Below are 16244 nucleotides of genomic sequence, written 5' to 3' on the forward strand. Positions count from 1 at the left end.
AAAATAAACTGGAACAGCCACTTCGGAATCGGGAAATAGGAACACATGGACGTTTAACAAAACCGAGGCTGTTTTGTGAGATGGCGTGGCCCCCTGACTAACCGGCTTCAGCAGAGGTCAGACAGAAGAAATTCCAGTAATGGGGGTGGACTACCTGCAACTTCTAATTCTGAGCTTCTCTTGGAGTGGCGGTTAGGACTTAAGGTGGGCAGACCAGGAAAGGTACTGAAAGAAAACAGCAGAGCTGGCCTCTTTTCCTGAGTATGTCCGCCTTCCTAGACCTGGCTCACATTACAAAAATAAAAATAACAATTGCTCTGGAGTCAGTTCTGACTCATGGTGATCTTATGTGTGCCAGAGTAGAACTGTGCTTCATAGGGTTTCATCGACTGATTTTTTGGATGTAGATTGCCAGGCCTTTCTTCCAAGGCACCTCCAACCCTTCAGGTAGCAGCCCAGGGTATTAACCATTTGGGATTGCTGGCTCTTACAGGGCTTGGCATCGTGCTAAGCACTTCATATGCAATCTTCAGCCCTGTGCATTGTCCTCATTTTATAGGTGAGGAAATTGGAGCTTATTTAAATAATGGGGATTATTTAAATAATTTGCTGAAGATCACACAACTAGTAAGTGACAAAAACAAAGTCAAACCTAGTCGTTTTTGGCTCAAAGGCTCATGTACTCAATCACTATACTGCTTTGCAGGGACAGGAATAAGTCTGTGCTTCCCATTCAGGGAATGCACAATCATCACAAAGCAAGTTACATAAGCTCATTGAGCCTTCATTGGCTCATATAAAATAGGGACATGGTGAAAAATAGTCATGCTGTGTGTAATGCAATTAATAAAGTACTGGAACAGATTAGGTATTCTATAAATTGTAACCATAATAGTAACTACTTAATTTTACATACATACTGTCTTGGTTATCTAGTGCTGCCATAACAGAAATACCACAAGTGGATGACTTTAACAAAGAGAAATTTATTTTCTCACAGTCTAGTACGTTACAAGTCCAAATTCAGTGCATCGGCTCAAGGGGAAGGCTTTCTCTCTGTGTTGGCTCTGGAGGAAGGTCCTTGTCCTCAATCTTCCCCTGGTCGAGGAACTTTGCAAGTGCAGGGACCCAGTGTCCAAAGGACACGCTCTACTTCTGGTGCTGCTTTCTTGGTGGTATGAGGTCCCCAACTCTCTGCTTACTTTGCTTTCCTTTTATCTCTTGAGAGATAAAAGGTGGTGCAGGCCACACCCCAGGGAAACTCCCTTTACACTGGATCAAGAACGTGACCTGGTAAGGGCCTTACAATCCCACCCTAATCCTTTTAACATAAAATTACGATCACAAGATGGAGGACCACCACAGAATACTGGGAATCGTGGCCTAACCAAGTTAATTCAAACATTTTTGGGGGGACACAATTCAATCTGTGATACATACATATATATATTACATTTATTATTATATCCTGTGCTTGTCTCAGGCTTTGCTTCCAAAGTTTATCCTAGGCCCTCTCAGCTTTACGTTCTCCCCATTTCCCTACCTTCTGAGCTCTTTCCAAAGCTTCCCTAGACTCCTTTGCTACCTTAGTGATTCGATTAGACAGGCCAAGCAAAGGGTATGTACCTACTCACATCACAGATCCCCTTTCCCCGACATCAGGCATAGACATACTCATCTGCTAGGCTTTCAGCTCTCTCCAGAAAATCTTCAGGAAAAGCTGAGGCAGAAACATCAAATCCATCAGGCTCTGAGGAAAGAGAAGTATAGGCCCTATAACGATAGAAGGTGATAAAGCCGGGACTGAACTTCCCTTATTCCACAATACTTTTTAAACATCTACTTGGTGCCAGGCACTGTTCTAGGCACTGGGGATTCTACAGTGAACAAAAGAGGCAAAAAGTCCTGCGCTTGTGGAGCTTGCATTTTGGTGGAGGGAAACAAGACAATAAGAAGTAAGCACATAGCTCTCTCTCCCCTTCTCTGCCATCGCAGTTTGTGTAGCCAACTTCCACCCTCACTATGTCTTCTCACAAAACTTTTGGGATCGAGATTCCAGCCAAGAAACAAAAGCAGAATCATCTCATTCCTCAATGGATTTGAATGAAAACTAGTAATAAAATCAGGTACAACTACAAGAGGAGACATTGGAGAAGAACCAAGCTAGGTTTATAAAGAGTTACACACATATTTTTGCACTATCAAGTTTACTAGCATCTTACCATATGTCTTAGGCTGAGTTCTCTAGAGAAGCAAAACCAGTAAAGCATACGTATATATGTTTAGAGAGAGAGAGATTTATCTCAAGGAAATCGCTCACACCTGTGGAGGCTGGCAAGTCCCAAAGTCTGTGTGTGGGTCAGGCGTTGGCTGGAAGCTTCTCCTGATTCACATGGTTGCAGATACTTACAAACCCAGAATCAGCAGATCAGATGGCAGGCTGCTGGCTCACAGGGCTGCAAAAGCCAGCAAATGCCAAAGTCAGCTGCTCAGATGACAGGCTGCTGGCTCATAGGGCTGCAGAGCTGGCAAATCCCAAAGTCAGCAGATCAGGCGACATGCTGCTGGCTCAAGTCCCGAGAACTAGAGGTCAGATATGATAAGCCAGAAACAGGATCCAGAGCAAGCAACCAAGCTTTGCCAGAACTCCATATATATATATATATATATATATATATATATGTGGAGGCCCAACCCCTGCGGAAACTCCTCTCACAACTGATCGGCTGATCACATCAGATCAAATCATGGAAGTGATTACATCATTTCACAAACTAGAGGTTTACATCAGATCACAAAATGGAGGATAATTACACAACACTGAGAATCACAGGCTAGCCATGTTGACATAACATTATCATACCACATCAAGCTGAAAATTTCTCCGCTATCTGAACAAGTGAACGTGTTGCATTGGGAAAACTCTGGTTTTTTCCTTTGTTTTTATGCTTCTGCATTAGTAGGTTGGTTCAGTAATAAATATCTGAGAGCTTTTGTTAGAAAAAAAAAGTAAACAAGTAAAAGGTATAACATGTCAGATAGTGATAAAAGCTAAGGAGAAATCAAATTATATAGAGAACAGAAATTGGAAGTGGCAATAATGGAGGGAGGGAGGCGTTAAACTTTGTTTTCTAGCAGCAAATTCAGGGTTGGGGCAGAGCAGAGAGAAAACGTGGCCCTGGTGCTCAGGACTAGCCCCAGTCCATGGGGTCACTATTCATTTTGGAACATTGCCATTGGGACTAACATATTCTCAGGGTCACTCCTGAGGAGCTCCATCCTACATCCCTTGTCTTCACTCTCATTCCCCACAGCAACTCTGGAGCAAAGCAGAGATCCCTAGAAGGTATGAGTCAGTCTTCAGAATAAGGTTACCAAAATGTTTAATCAGCTCTGCCTCAGATTTAACATTAGATAGTGAAGATCATCAGTAATAATATAATTATCGGACTGAAAGAAAAAAACAGCAGTTACATTTCTCCAAAGAAGATATATAAATGGTTAATAAGTACATGAAGGCATGCTCACCATCATTAGTCGTTGACCCGTTGCTGTCATTCAACTCATAGTGACCCTGTAGGACGGGGTAGAACTGGATCCATAGAGTTTCCAGGGCTGCAAATCTTTATGAAGCAGACTGCTACATCTTTCTCCCACAGAGCGGCTAGTAGGTTCAAACCACTGACCTTTTGGTTAGTAGCTGAGCCTTTAACAACCGCACTACCAGGGTTCTATTCGTTAGTCGGTAGGGAAATCGAAACCACGATGAGATATCACTTCACACCTATTGGAATGGTTATTATCAGAAAAATGGGAAAAAAAAGAGCGTTGACCAGGATATGGACAAATTACAATGCTTGTGCACTGCTGGTGGGAATGCAAGATGGGGCAGTTGCTGTGGAAAACAGTTTAGTGTTTCCTCAGAAAGTTAAACATAGAATTAACATATGACTCAGCAATTCCACTCCTAAGTATATACCCAAAAGACTTGAAAGCAGGAATTCAAACAGACACTTGTATGTCAATGTTGACTGCAGCATTATTCACAATAGCCAAAAGGAATGAACAACCCAAGTGTACCTCGACAGATGAATGGATAAACAAAATTTAGTATATATATATACAATGAAATGTTATTCAGCCATAAAGAGAAATGAAGTCCTGATACATGTTACAATATGGATGAACCTTGAAAACATTAAAAAAAAAAAAAAAATTATGCTACGCAAAATAAGTCAGACACAAGATGACAAACGTACGATCCCACTTATGTGAAATATCTAGAAAATGCAAGTGCAAAAAGACAGAAAATAAATTTGTGGTTACCAGGGCTGAGGTGGGGGAGGTAATGGGGAGTTATTGCTTAACGGGTACTGATTTTCTGTTTAGGGTGATTAAAAAGTTCTGGAGTTTTCAGGGGACATCTAGGTCAATTGGCATGACAAAGTTCATTAAGTTTATTAAGAAAATGTTCTGCATCCCACTATGGTGAGTGGCGTCTGGGGTCTTAAAAGCTAGCAAGCGGCCATTTAAGATGCATCAACTGGTTCCAACCCACGTGGAGCAAAGGAGAATGAAGAACACCAAAGACACGAGGAAAATATTAGCTCAAGAGACAGAAAGGGCCACATAAACCAGGGACTCCATCAGCCTGAGACCAGAAGAACTAGATGGTTCCTGGCTATCACCAATGACTGCCTTGACAGGCAACACAACAGAGAGTCCTTGACGGAGCAGGAGAAAAGTGGGGTGCAGAACTCAAATTCTAGTAAAAAGACCAGACTTACTGGTCTGACTGAGACTGCAAGAACCCTGGAAGACGTGGCCCCTGGACTCTCTGTTAACCCAGAACTAAAACAATTCCCAAAGCCAACTCCTCAGACAAAGATTAGACTGGGCTGTAAGACATAAAACGATACTTGTGAAGAGTGTGCTCCTGGGCAGCTCCTGTCCGGAGGCAAGATGTGAAAGCAGAAAGCAATAAGAGCTGGTTGAATGGGCAGGGGGAATTTGGGGTGGAAAGGAGTGTGCTGTCACAATACAGAGAGAGCAACTAGGGTTACACAACAATGTGTATATAAAATTTTGTATGAGAAACTAACTTGAGCTGTACACTTTCACTTAAAGTACAATTAAAAAAAGTTTTGGAAATAGTGCTGATGGTTGCACAACATGGTGAATGTAATTAATGCCACTGAAATGTACACTTAAAAATGGCTAAAATGGCAAATGATTTTGTTCTGTATATTTTACCACAATAAAAAATTTTTATAACAGCTGTGTCAAAAAAAAAAAACTTAAGATCCCTATAAAATTTATTTTTTTATAATGAAATATCAATTTAAAAAAATACCAGTTAGCCATAAGTGAAATGAAGTCTTGACACATGCTTTAGTATGGATGGTACTAGAAGACATTATGCTGAGTGAAATCAGTCAGCCACAAAAGGACAAATATTGTATGACCTCACTTATATAAAAAGACAAATGTATAGAGGCCAAAGTTTATTAGTGGTTACCAGGGGTGGGAGAGAGGAGGAAAGCGGGAGAGTTGTAGTGATAGAAATATCACATTGATTAAGGATGGGGTGCATAGCCGATAGCTGTAATTGCTATCATTAAGTTGTACGCGTGTAAAAAGTTGAATTGACAAAAGTTGTGTGATAGATATATCTACAACGACTGAAAAAAAGAAAGACTAGCTTTTGAGGCTGATAATGTACAACCAAAAACTTCATAGCATTTGGTTTCTTGGTTTGGAGTTTTAGGATCATAGGTCATAACTGGCCTAATAAATGTTTAGTACCTCTGTTGTACCTTCTAGTTCAATGTGTAGTGCCTGGGGTCTTGAAAGCTTGCAAGCAGCCATCCAAGACACAACAGTTGGTCTCTACGCACCTGGAGCAACAGAGGAAGAAGGAGAGTCTGGAATAGGAGGAGGAAATGGAATATGTGGCTGTATACCTCCATGAACAACTGCCTCTTTTGCCATGAGACCAGAAGAACTGGATGGTGCCCAGCTACCATTACTGAACATTTTAATCAAAGAGTTCATAGAAGAATCCTGATCAAAAGGGAAAAAATGCAGAACAGAATTTCAAATTCTCATGGACTTCAGACTTCCCGGAGCCATGAAGGTTAGATAAAACCCTGAAACTATGGCCCTGAGATAATCTTTAAAACTTTAACCAAAAATATTCCCTGAAGTCTTCTTAAAACCAAACAACAGTTTAGCGTAACTAGTAAAAAATGTCTGTCTTGAGCATTATGCTCTTTTAAGAACTATCTGTATGGGATCAAACTGACAACAGCAAATTGAAAGATTGAATAGGAACCTTAGGGGGCAGTGAGCTTATGCTAATAAGAGAAGAACAACTCAGAAGAGGAGAGTGACAATGGTTGTACAACTCAAAAAATGCAATCAATGTCACAAAATAGAACATGTAGAAACTGTTGAATTGGTGTATAGTTTGCCATGTATATTCTCAACAACAATAAAGTAAAATTTTATATATTTATATATATACACATATATCAGCTGTTTCTTGGAAATGAGTTTAGAAGTCTACCCTGAAAAATCAGGGAAGCACTAGAAGCAGCAGAAAATAGGCCTGACCAAGTCAAGGTGAGTTGAGACGGGAACAACCACATCAGTTCCAGGAGTGTCACCTCCAAGTGATTGCTTTCTGGAAAAGTCCTCTTTCTTAATCCCTAAAATGTTTCTTGTTATTTCAAATGTTTCCAGGAGAGGGCAGTACAGCCTTGAAAGAAGCAGGTTTGCCAGAAAAATTTGCCTACATTGTGGTATGGCAGCCAGAATGAGGTCAAGATAGGATTGGTGGAGGGGAGGGGAGAGGATATACTTGCAGGAGCTAAAAATCACATATAAATATGGTTATGTTCAATTTCTGTGAGTCACCCAATTTTCAACTCTATAAGGCCTCATGGTGGTTATGTCAACACTTAACCTTTATCCCATAGCCTTCCTGTTGCTCAACATACATACCCTGTGACACTCCACCACCTCCCCTTTGTCTGAACATATCCAGAATTTCTCAAGCTAAGACAAAGCAATCCTAAACAAAAGAGAATTCATTCCATGGGACAGTGAGTGAACAGGGATAGGTATACCTCACCAGCCACCTTCTCTCTGACTCAGGGTTCATGATGCAAGTTTTGAAACCACCTATCCTACCCTCATTTTCCAATCCTTGAGATAAAAGGAGTAGAAATAAAGGCAGTTCTCACAGGTGTATAAGGCCTGGCCCTCATACATATTCATATTCGTGTTGTTGGAATCATTTCATTTTGGAAAACTAGTAAAGTCCAAGCAACACCAGTATCCCCATTATGACCTATCCCCAAACCCTCCCCAAGCTCTGGAACTTGGCCTTCACCCTTCCATTTAGCAGTGTACTCAGTATATCTCCTTACTCAGCTTGCTTTGAGTGGGTAATGAGTCAGTCGTCTTATATCAGGAAGAGCACCAGACTGTTATTGTGTGCCATCGAGTTGATCACAACTCATAACAACCCTATATGACAGAGTAGAACTGCCCCATAGGGTTTCCTAAGCTGTAATCTTTACAGGAGCAGGTCATCAGGTCTTTCTGGTTAGCAACCAAGTGCTTTAACCACTGTGCCACCAGGGCTCCTAGCACTAGGCTAGGAGATCAGAAACATTGGTTAGAATGCTGGTTCCCTCTTTGACTAAGCCGTGTGGCCTCCAGAAAGTCACCTAACTTCTCTGTCTCAGTTTTCTCTTCTGAGGACATTGATATATGTCTCTACATGGCACAAATTGTTTACTCTCACTGTTAACTTAGAGGTTGGGGATTCTAATCCATCTAGCAGCTCTGCCAAAGAAAAGTCCTAGTGTTCTGCTTCAGTTAACATTACAGCCAACAAAACCCTGTGGAATGCAACCAACGTCACAAAACAATAAGTGTTTTTGAATGAGAAATTAACCTAAGCTGTAAATTTTCACCCAAAGCAGAATATAAAAAAATAACATATAATTTAAAAGAAAGGACATGAACAAGAAAAAAAAAAACCTATAGAGGCAGTTCTACTCTGTAACACGTGGGGCCGCCTTGAGTTGGAATTGATGGCAACTAACAACAGAAACAACAGGACATTGATACCAATACCTGCCACACAGAGTGGTGGCAAGGATCCAATAGGACCTCATGACAACCTCTAATACCTCAAATCACTGAAATAGTTCAGGCTGTTACATGACGAGATGGTATAACATATTGGGAACGTGGAAGAAGAAAGAATCTCATTCTACTTAAAAGTTCTACAATCTTCCCTCCTGATCCTGGAATCTGATTCTTTACATAGAGGTTAAAAAAAAATTGCCATGGAGTCATTTCTGACTCATGGCAACCCCATACATTGCAGAGTGCGTTGCAGACCCCATTTGTTCCACAGAGTTTTCAAGGCTGTGTCCTTTTGGAGGCAGGTCACCAGGCCTTTCTTTCAAGGCACCTCTACATGGATTCGAACCACCAACCCTTCAGTTAGTAGCCCAGTGCTTAACCCTTTGCACCACCGAGGGACTTTCTCATACAAAGGTCAGATATGTCTATATCTACAGTCAGCCCAGCCTGTTGTATTGCCCTCTACAAGCCAGTTCCACTCTGCCAATAGGCAGCATCACAGCTGCCTCTCGTAACCCATCCCATCCAGCCAGAGCCCCTCAGTACAGGGACGTCAACGGCCAAGCTCTGGATGCAGTAGGATCATGCCACGTGTGGACCTTTGGCCAGAAGCAAGACAAAGATATACATGTTGGCAGGGTGGAGATGATGTTTTCCTAGGATGGTCAAGGGGCGTGCCTCCCTCGCTACACACCTTCGTCAGTTAGATGGCATTTTTATGGCTCTTTTAAAAAGCTTGGACTCAGAGTTCAGAGCAGAACTCAACACTTCCTGCTTGCTTCTCTCCATATAGACACAGCAGAAATCTTAATAATCATGACAGTTCTCACAGCGATGATAATGATAGATCAATTTATACCCGTTGCTGTCAAGCCAATTCTGACTCATAGCAACCCTATAGGACAGTGTAGAACTATAATCTTTGCGAAGGCAGGCTGCCACATCCTTCTCCCATGGAGCGGCTGGTGGGTTCAAACCGCCAACCTTGCAGTTAGCAGCTAAGCACTTAACCACTGCATCACCAGGGCTCCTTATCAATTCCTATAGTATGTTATTAACCTTGGGCTGGGTCCTATGGTAAGTGCTTTACATTTAACTCATTTTAATCCTCAACAACCCTTTGAAGATCCTAGTGTCATCTCTATTTTGTAGGTGAAGAAACCAAGGCACAGAGAGGTAAAGCAACTTGCCCAGGGTCACACAACAAGTATGTGTAACAGAACTGGGATTTAAATCCAGGCAACTTAGCTCCGTGGTCTTTGTTTTTAACTAGAACACAACACTGGCTCTTCAAGGTACTTTCACGTGTTTTATCTTGATAGCAAACCCATGAGCAAGGTAACACAGGTATATTATTATTATTCCTATTTGTAGGTAGGACGCTGAAGCTCAGAAACTTTGTCCAAGCCATTTTTTTCAATGGCAAAGAAGGGACAAAACCCCCAGACTTCTGTCTGACCGGATTCCATGCTCAGGAACCGTTTGTCAAAGGGCTGTCCACCTTGAAGGTAACCGGCGGGGGGGGTCCCCACTGTGGAGACAAGTTGCCCGATTTCTACTTTTTTCACCCACTCCAGGAGTCAGAGTATCCACCCAGAGAAGGCCAAGCAAATCTTGATGACGCCAGACCCATAGACTGCTGTTCTCTCTCCATGCCTGAAAAAATAAAAGAAGCACGGGATTGTCATCGGAGATAAGTCAGCCCTGGCTCTATCCTTGTTGTGTGCCTTCAAGTCAATTCTGACTCTTAGCTACCCTACAGAACAGAGTAGAACTGCCCCATAGGGTTTCCTAAACTGTAATCTTTACTGGAGCAGATTACCAGGCCTTTTCTCTCGTGGAGCCACTGGTGGGTTTAAGATGGTGGCGGATTCAAACCACAGATCTTTTGATTAGCAGCTGAGCTCTTAACCATTGCACCGCCAGGACTCCTTGGTTCTATTGTGGTTGGGTAGAAACATGCTTTCTCCTCCATGGTGTCTCTCCTGATCCCACCTAATTCAAGCAAATCTCTCATTCATTCAAGCTTCCGTTGTACTTTGCTTTTTTAAGCGTCTTTGTGAGTCCTTCCCAACTTGTATGTTTTCCTTGTAGTTTTTTGTTTTGTTTTGTTTTTGTGCCATTCCCTATTCGACTATGCCCTTTCCTAAGAAAAAGGACAGGGTGTTACTCCTTTCAGGATCCCTGCGAGGTCTAGCATTGTATAAAACCATAGGCACGCAATGCTCTGGAGCCACTTCTCCTTATTCTGCATAGTTCACCCTGACGTTCGGGTACCCTCGCTGGTGCGGACTGTGTGAAATTATTGGAAGCTGAGGAGATATGTGCCCTCACCCTTAAAAAAAAAAAAGAAGGCATTTAATGGTATTTCCAGACACTGATGCCCCTAGCCTGCCTTCTTGCCTAACAGTGATCTGCATTGCTCCTTCTCAGTGTTGTCTCCTTCATCAGAAAACTTGCTCTCAGGAAGTAATCTGATAAACTCAATCACCCTGAGTCATAACATTTTAGAGTTGGACAGAACTTTATCATATTACAGCCAAGGAAACTGAGGCAGGGGAGGTTAAGCAATAGCCCAATATCACATAGCTAAAGAACCCAGCATTTCTTGTCCTATCTCATACTGCTTCAGAGAGGGCCTCATATTTGCTTAAAAATGTTTCCCTCACTAGCCCAGTCATCCCCACCATTAATCATATCTTCAGGTAATTTATGGCATCAAAGATCACTGTTAATCCACAGATGTTGGCTGGAAAGTGCTATTACCAGCCATTAACCTGCAGCAGGATTAAGCGCTTGGCCGCTAACTGAAAGGTTGGTGATTCAAACTCACCCAGCCTCTCCGTGGGAAAAAGGCCTGGCAACTTGCTTCCATAAAGATTTCAACCAAGAAAACCCCATGGGGCAGTTCTACTCTGTCACATGGGGTCACTACAAGTCGAAAATCGACTCAATGGTGCCCAACAAGTTCAACAACCACCTCCACCACGCCTGGGGCTCTCCCCATCCCACACACACCAGCAGTGGTTCTCAGCCTAGGTTCTGGGACCCCTCAAAGGGCCTCAGGGAAAAATGGGGTAATGGGGGTGGTTCTCAACGTATTTTTAATATTTCAAACAGAAATTATATATTTATCTGAGATAATGCTACGAATACTATTGATTAATAATAGATGCACTTTATTTAACAAACAAAAACATTTTGAAACGGGATGGCTGGGAGGGGGAATTAAAAGAGGTCATTGGTATTAAAAAGGCTGGGAACCAGAGACAGAATATTTGTGTCCCAAATTATTTCCTAAAGCAATAGGAACAGTGGAATTTGGGGTCAACAAACCCTGGCTAGGAGCCCTGGTGACACAGTGGTTAAGATCTATAGCTGCTAACCAAAAGGTCGGCAGTTCAAATTCACCAGGCGCTTCTTGGAAACACTATGGGACAGTTCTACTCTGTCCTATAGGATCACTATGAATCAGAATTGACTTGACGGCAACCGGTAAACCCCAGCTAAGGTACTTGGGAAGGAGCCCAGGTGGTGCAGTGGTTAAGTGCTTGACTGCTAACCAAAAGGTCAGCAGTTTGAATCCACCAGACGCTCTTTGGGAGGATGTGGCAATCTGCTTCCATAAAGATTACAGCCATGGAAACCCTATGAGGAAGTTCTACTCTGTCCTACATGGTCACTATAAGTCAGAATAGACTTGACAGCAATGGGTTTGGTTTGGATTTTAAGGTACTTGGGAAGCCTGGTAGCTGGGAGAATTTCCAGAAATCTTAATTTTACATCTTTTCCAGGTGGGAGCAGTAAGAAAGAAAGGTATGGTAGAGCCTCAAAAAAGCTAAAAGGCAGATCTTTTGTCCTACCAACTCTGGTAGCTTTGTCGTTGTGTGTTGCCGTCAAGTCAGCCCCCAACTTATGGTGACCCTATATACAATGGAACGAAGCACTGTCTGGTCCTGTGCCATCCCCATGATTGGCTGTGATCCATAGAGTTTTCATCGGCTGATTTTTTGGATGTAGATCACAAGGCCTTTCTTCCTAGTCTTAGCCTGGAAGCTCATAGCAACATGGAAGCCTCCACTGACATGAGATGCATTGGCCAGGAATCGAACCTGGGTAAATTGGATTTTTTACTCAACGGACTAAAACCAAAAAACCAAACCCATCGGCCATCGAGTTGATTCCAACTCACAGCGACCTCACAGGGTTTCCAAGGCTGTTAATCTCTACAGAGGCAGACTGCCACAGCTTTCTCCTTCAGTGGCTTCGAATGCCGACCTTTCGGTAGCAGTCGATGGCTTTAACCACAGCAAGTAAAATAAACATTTGCCCAATACTGTCCCATGTGTCCAGGGCCTAAAAGAACTAAAAATAATGAGTATAAAATAGACCAAAGGATTTGCCTTAACCCACTCCAAACCACTGCTGTCGAGTCAATTCCGACTCATAGCAACCCTATAGGACAGAGTAGAACTGCCAATTTGCCTTAGTATTTGTTTTAATTATTACTGTTAGACTATGACTTCAAGGGCATCTTGATATCCCACCTGCAGCCTCATCAGTGCTCACCGACGCTCTGACTCCACCGAGCATCTGGTTCCGTAGCAGAGTAGGAGTGACACCAGGTGGAACACTATACAGCAAACTGAGGAAAACAGGCGCCTGAGCATCCTTTTTAACCAATGATAATTTTGTTCACTTCAAAAGTTGTCAAGGGCTTCTCAGCCAAGTTCTAGTCTACCTGGCTATGTAAAGGTCTCTTCCTCCGCAGGTCAGTATAGCTGGGAAGAGATGACCCTCCTGGGATTCACAAGGCACAGCTCTAGCAAGTGCCAATCACTTTACATCTGTGCAAATGGCACCCACCAGAGTTGTGCAGTTGTCCAACCTCCATGGCCCTCCATGGTAGCCCCATTTGTTCCTACCTCCACACAAAATGGGCTTTGATGCTGAGGTTTGAGGACATTCTTTTCTTTCTGGGGACTGTCTCAGCTGTCTGTGACAACAGGAAAGATCCTGCCCTTACCCACAACCAGGGGCAGATTAACCAGTAAGCAAGTATGCACAGGTTTACAGTAAGCAAGACACCCAGGCCTGGGCTTACTTGTGTTTACTTACTCATCTGTAGCGCACAATTTCACATAGGTTTTAAAAACAGGTGAAATTGTGCACTACAAGTTAGTAAGTAAGCCTCTGCTAGTACCTTGCTTATTGGGAAATCCATCCTTGCCCTCAACTCCAATCTCCTGCCTTCATTGGGGATCAGCTGTCCTCCAGGCAGGCTGTCTCCAAGCATGTGAGGACTTGCCTGTGGGAAGGTCCCTGGGAAAAAGATTATCATAAATGGTGAAGTATGCCATCACCATCTCTTCGACTTTGTGTCCTTCTTGGAAGCTTGTTTGTTCTTTGTGCATCTGGTTCTGAAGTGTAGCGGGATGGTGGAAGTAGACTCCAGGTAGGCGCACCACACCCTTCCCCTAATCCCTAAGGACAAAAGGTGATTACCTGGGCAGCAGGAATGAGTGGGTGAGTTCACAGAGTCTGAGGGACCAGAAAAAACAGAGGTAGAAAAACAGGAATCACTTGTTACCATAGCAAACAAGGAAATTCATGCGTACACAGGCTGTGATTGAAACCGCTGTATTATTACAGCCTATGGAACAAACAGGGATGAAAGGGCATCTCTTTCTCCCTTTCTAGGGCCACCTTGAGGGACTCAGTTCCCCCTTTGACTTCTCTTCACACTACTGATCATTGGAATTTTCATTAGTTGCTCCTTGCTCCCAAAAGCTCCATTTCCCACACTTAGCAAAATATTCCCTGGGGCTAAAGGATCCTCTCGGTGTATAACAGCCTATGATCTAATTGTTCAGTAACTTCACTTTTTATGTGTATGTGTCTTTTATTTCTTTTTGTTAAAATGATACATACATGGAGTAAAAATAATCCAGATAAGACAAAAAAGTACAAAGGGAATAAGAATTATATGAAATCTTACCATCCATAAATGACAACTTTCAATATTTTGATGAACATCCTGCCATAAACACACATAGTATATGTGCATGATTCATTTGCTGATGTGGCATGGCTCAAAATGAGAAGAAACAGCTGCAAACATCCATTAATAATCAGAACAAGGAATGTATGAAGTATGAATCAAGGAAAATCGGAAATTGTCAAAAATGAAATGGAATGCATAAACATTGATATCCTAGGCATTAGTGAGCTGAAATGGACTAGTATTGCCCATTTTGAATTGGAGAATCCTATAGTCTACTATGCTGGGAATGACAACTTGAAGAGGAATGCTATTGCATTCATCATCAAAAAGAACATTTCAAGATCTATCCTGAAGTACAACACTGTCAGTGATAGGATAATACCCATATGCCTACAAGAAAGACCAGTTAATATGAGTATTATTCAAATTTACGCACCAACCACTAAGGCCAAAGATGAAGAAACTGAAGATTTTTATCAGCTGCTGCAGTCTGAAATTGATTGAACATTCAATCAGGATGCATTGATAATTACTGGTGATTGGAATATGAAAGTTGGAAACAAAGAAGAAGGATCAGTAGTTGGAAAATATGGCCTTGGTTATAGAAACAATGCCAGAGATAGAATGACAGAATTTTGCAAGTCCAACAACTTCTTCATTGCACATACCTTCCTTCACCAACATAAATGGTGACTATACACATGAATCTCCCCAGGTGGAACACACAGAAATCAAATTGACTACATCTGTGGAAAGAGATGATGGAACAGCTCAATATAATCAGTCAGAACAAGGCCAGGGGCCGATTGCAGAACAGACAAACAATTGCTCATATGCACGTTCAAGCTGAAACTGAAGAAAATCAAAGTCCACAAGAGCCAAAATATGAACTTGAGTATATCCCATCTGAATTTAGAGACCATCTCAAGAACAGATTTGATGTATTGAACACAAGTGACTGAAGACCAGATGAGTTGTGGAATGACATCGTGGACATCATCTTCATAGAAAGCAAGAGGTCACTGAAAAGACAGGAAAGAAAAAAAAGACCAAGACGGATGTCAGAGGAGACTCTGAAACTTACTCTCGAACGTCGAGCAGCTAAAGCAAAAGGAAGAATTGATGAAATAAAAGAACTGAACAGATGACTTCAAAGGGCAGCTCCAGAAGACAAAAGTAAAGTATTACAATGACATGTGCAAAGACCTGGAGATAGAAAACCAAAAGCGAAGAACACATTCAGCGTTTCTCAAGCTGAAAGAACTGAATTAAAAATTCAAGCCTTGAGTTGCAATAGTGAAGGATTCTATATGGAAAATATTAAACGCACAGGTAGCATCAAAAGAAGATGGAAGGAATACACAGAGTCATTATACCAAAAAGAATTAGTCCATGTTCAACCATTTCAAAAGGTAGCATATGATCAGGAACCGATGGTACTAAAGGAAGAAGTCCAAGCTGCTCTGAAGGCATTGGCAAAAAACAAGGCTCCAGGAATTGACGGAATATCTGTTGAGATGTTTCAATAAACGGATGTAACACTGGAGGTGCTCACTTGTCTATGCCAAGAAATATGGAAGACAGCTTCCTGGCCAACTGACTGGAAGAGATCCATATTTACGCCTATTTCCAAGAAAGGTGATCCAACCAAATGCGGAAATTATAGAACAATGTCATCAATATCACACGCAAGCAAAATTTTGCTGAAGACCATTCAAAAACAGCTGCAGCAGTATATCGACAGGGAACTGCCAGAAATTCAGGCTGGTTTCAGAAGAGGAAGTCGAACCGGGGATATCATTGCTGATGTCAGATGGATCCTGGCCGAAAGCAGAGAATACCAGAAGGATGTTTACCTGTGTCTTATTGACTATGCAAAGGCATTCGACTGTGTGGATCATAACAAATTATGGATAACATTGCAAAGAATGGGAATTCCAGAACACTTAATTGTGCTCATGAGAAACCTTTTCATAGATCAAGGGGCAGTTGTTCAGACAGAACAAGGGGATACAGATTGGTTTAAAGTCAGGAAAGGTATGCATCAGGGTTGTATCCTTTCACCATACCCATTCAG

At 42.2% G+C, this 16244-nt stretch overlaps 1 pseudogene; it reads left to right on the top strand.

Annotated features, from left to right (window-relative positions):
- Nucleotides 1-2022: 2022 nt before the first annotated feature.
- LOC126074666 (60S ribosomal protein L39-like) lies at nt 2023-2175 on the top strand (annotated as a pseudogene).
- Nucleotides 2176-16244: the final 14069 nt, after the last annotated feature.

This window comes from Elephas maximus, chromosome 4 (genome assembly GCF_024166365.1).
Source record: "Elephas maximus indicus isolate mEleMax1 chromosome 4, mEleMax1 primary haplotype, whole genome shotgun sequence".
Classification (NCBI taxonomy): domain Eukaryota; kingdom Metazoa; phylum Chordata; class Mammalia; order Proboscidea; family Elephantidae; genus Elephas; species Elephas maximus.